The sequence below is a fragment of the Ipomoea nil genome, unplaced genomic scaffold (assembly GCF_001879475.1).
Source record: "Ipomoea nil cultivar Tokyo-kokei standard unplaced genomic scaffold, Asagao_1.1 scaffold0317, whole genome shotgun sequence".
In the NCBI taxonomy this organism is placed as follows: domain Eukaryota; kingdom Viridiplantae; phylum Streptophyta; class Magnoliopsida; order Solanales; family Convolvulaceae; genus Ipomoea; species Ipomoea nil.
In genome coordinates, this window is record NW_017616745.1 from 7,393,603 (window position 1) to 7,397,466 (window position 3,864).

At 40.8% G+C, this 3,864-nt stretch overlaps 1 pseudogene; it reads right to left on the minus strand.

Annotated features, from left to right (window-relative positions):
- Positions 1 to 608: 608 nt before the first annotated feature.
- LOC109165165 lies at positions 609 to 2,967 on the minus strand (annotated as a pseudogene).
- Between the last annotated feature and the right edge of the window lie 897 nt (positions 2,968 to 3,864).

Here is a 3,864-nt window from a genome sequence, read left to right on the forward strand (position 1 = left end):
TGGATAGAATCATTCTCGTAGTCGTGTTTTGAGGTTTTCCCAGTCGAACCCTGGTTCCTGTCTGTAAGTGGGCCCTTCGTGGATCCACCAAAGGTCTGTCTCATGTCCAAAATAGAATGAGGCTATCTCTACACGACGTTCCTCTGGGCATTCTACCAATCCTAGGATCTTGTCGAAGGTCCGGATCCATTCTTCGAGGATTACGGGATCTTCTTCCCTTGAGAACGTGGGTGGTCGATGATTTGAAACTTGCCGGGCGACTTCTGAATTCGTGTTCGACGGAGGGGGTCTGTTGTTGCGGAGAGCTACGTCGCTTAGTGTCTGGGCGACTTGTGTTAGTTGCTGTAGCGTTTGAGTCAGGGGGTCGTGTGTGGCGGGTTCCGGAGTCCTTGGTTGTCTTCTGTTTGGTGCCATGTCGGTGTTTTACTGGGTCAATGTTTATAGTAACGTCGAGTTAGAGTTTTGTACCCTTACCTTGGCGTGATAAGCGGAGGGGAAGTTTCTTTAGTTTAGAACACATTATTCAAAAACAAACAAACAAGTAAACAACAAACAACAAACATACATATGCATTCAGCCACACTACTAGCTAGTTGCCTCCGGTACTCTTATTCAAAGCACACTGATAAATAAGTAGAAACTTCATAGGAGACTTAGCTTTATTCAACCAAATGAATTGGTTTTAGTTTAAAAGCCGTCATCCACTTCGTGATCATCAAGAATATAACTCCCGTCCTCTTGCTGAACCATTCCTTTATCTTTTACGGTCAACCAGGCCACTGGGATACTAAATTCGTCTTTCAAAGCATCCTGATACTTGTTAATTTTGGCGAGATCAAAGAATCCGCGAGGCAAGATCCCTCCTTGAGGCCCTTCGAACCCATCAATTGCATGCATATAAAGCACCAAATCGTGATAGCCAAGAGCCGAGGAGAGTTCAGGCTTCAAATACTCAGATCTTTTGGATTCAATTATTAAACCCTCTCCCACATCTTGGTAATATATGATTGGCAATATTTGAGCACCAAGTGGCCATCCAAATGGCGGAATTTTGGTAACAACGTCGTTGACATCGGTGATTCGCAGGCCTCTGAGATTTGGTTGGTTAGCAAAAGCATTCTTAAAATTCAGGTCCCCTACTTTGGGACTTGCATACAAGAAAGCAGTGACAGGAATGTCCGGTCTGAATGGGTTGACAGCCATGTCTGTTGCATTCAGTGTTGCCATGGAAGAACCCAAGCTGTGCCCTGTCACGGTTATGCTGAGTTCCTCGCCTTTGTATAACTCAACAAGTCTTGCAACTTCTTCACGAACCTATGAGCGAGGCAACAAATAATTAATAATTAACATTGCATTGCATCATCCCTAGCTATTATTTAATTAGGCAAGCTAAGGATAAATGAAAATTGGGGCTGGGTAACCATACCCCAGCCAAGATGGCAAGAGTCAAGAGATCTGCACTTGTAACCACAAAGTCACGAGCTTAGGTCATATATATATATATATATATATATATATATATATATATATATATATATATATATATATGTGTGTGTGTGTGTGTGTGTGTGTGTGTGTGTGTGTGTGTGTGTTGGTTTACTTTTCGTGATCCTCTGCCGGTTAGGGTTACAAAGTAAAGGATTCACACTTGTAACCACAAGGTAACGAGTTCGAATCCTTGCCCCCTTGGTTGAGCCGGTTAGCTATAGATAACTTAAACTGGTTTACTTCCTTATGATCCTTTGTCAGTTAGGGTTTCAAGGCATGGTTTACCTCAATCATTATTGTATGGACCATGGTCCACATAGCTGTGTGGACCATACTATCAAATAATGTACATTTAGTACAAAAATAATGTATTTTTAGTATATTAAAAATGTACATTATATTCAGGGAAAGTACATTATTTGAGTACTGAAAATACATTATTTTATATAATGTATATTCAGTACATGAATAATATACGTTTAGTATATTAAAAATGTACTTTAATTTTTGTTATGATCCACAAAGCACCGTGCAAATCATGGTCCACACAATAATTTGCAAATTTACCTACATCTGAAAGGATTGTGGGTTTCCCTCCTCATCCAAAAAAAAAAAAAAAGATAAATAAAAATTCTACAATAATATCAATATAATTAATTAATGTGGGCCAAATTAAAGAGCTAGGCACTCAAATAAAAAATTAAAAAAATGGGAGTGTTATCTATATAATTATTATACCTGATCTCTGGCACTCTTTTCATTCAAGACTGAGTCTTTATTGATTGCAGTATACATTTCGTACCAACCCCTATGCACCAGAGGATCAGAATTCTGGCCAAAGATTAAGGGCGCTGTGACAAAAAGGAATGTGAAATTGGTAACCCATTCTAAGGTCGCAATGTTCCCCTCCAAACAACCAGAATGTCTCTTCGTCCCAAAGCAGCTTTTCCTTCATCCGTGGCCACAGCAACATACCCATTCCAGTTTGATTCCTTTAGCACTGCATCACTTCTCTCTGGCCTCACATTATACCCTGTAGCTCCGACTGGGAATCCTGATACTGCATAGAAGTATTTGGTCACTTCATATCTGAAACATACAGTAAAGAATAGCGTTAGGTTAATGAAATTTAACTTTAATTTGTTGTGATTTATATAGGAATGCATGCATGGTTTATATATATATATACTTGAAAGGGTTTCCCTTGACAAGGCCAGTATTGGCGAGGAGGTTTCTCCTGGCGTATCTGGGCAATCCAATATTCTTGGAAGCTGGTTCACGTATGAGAGTTTCAAATGAGGGACAAATCATGGCGGCGTAGTGAATGAGATAGCGGCGGAGATCGGAATCCAAAGGGTCTAGTAGCCCTTTCCAGTTATCACTCCCACTTAGAGCCTTCCATCTTTCAGCTATGCCGCCCATTTTCAATTCTCTCTTTTTTTTGCTCTTTGTTGAAGTAGTGGTGATGATGATGAAACTCTCCACACAGTCCACCTATTTATACACACCTTTCATCCATGCCATGCCATGCCATTCATTTTTTCCCTCGTGCAGAACGAGGCAATGTTTTTATTCTAACATTATAATGGCCCCAGGCTGCTACCGCGGCCAATCTTTTACTATTTTGAGTGTTTGGTAAATAACTTTTAGTTGATAGCTATTAATTGATTGGGTTAGTGTGTTTGACTAGTTGATAGTATTAGCTTATTGTAACCCAACAGGGTAGCTCAAGTGGCAAATGAGCTCTCTTTGTGGGGAAGAATTTCGGGATAACCTGGGCTCGATTCCCACAAGTGATGATTCCCTACCGGAATGAACCGGATTAATATTTTGTAAATTAACTGATTGTTGATTACACTATAATTTATTTTCTCAAAAACGCTACTTTGAGCAGCTTTTTGAATTTTAGTGTTTTGGAAGAATAAGAGGTTACTAAAAGCTGATTAACCAAACACTCATATTAGTTATTTAACCAAGTCAAAAAACTAATAATAATCAAACAAGCCAAAATTGGTTGATAAGCTAACTATGTTACCTAAGGCTCGCACCTTCCGGACCTTGTAGTGCCTACCGAGCTAAACTAATAATAATCAAACAAGCCAAAATTGGTTGATAAGCTAATTATGTTACCTAAGGCTCGCACCTTCCGGACCTTGTAGTGCCTACCGAGCTTGACTGGGGGTTATTACACTCGTAGGCAGCATCGCGATTTCGACTTACCGCCTGTCTAGATCGAACCGACCTACTGGTGCCCCGTGGCGTAGCGCAATGCGCTCAGGAGTATCAGGGCACGGGGCCAAGGCCCCTTGGGCCCTGGACTTGTGCATGAACTCCACGTGTTGCACATCACGCTGAGCCAGGACCTGTCCCCTTGCG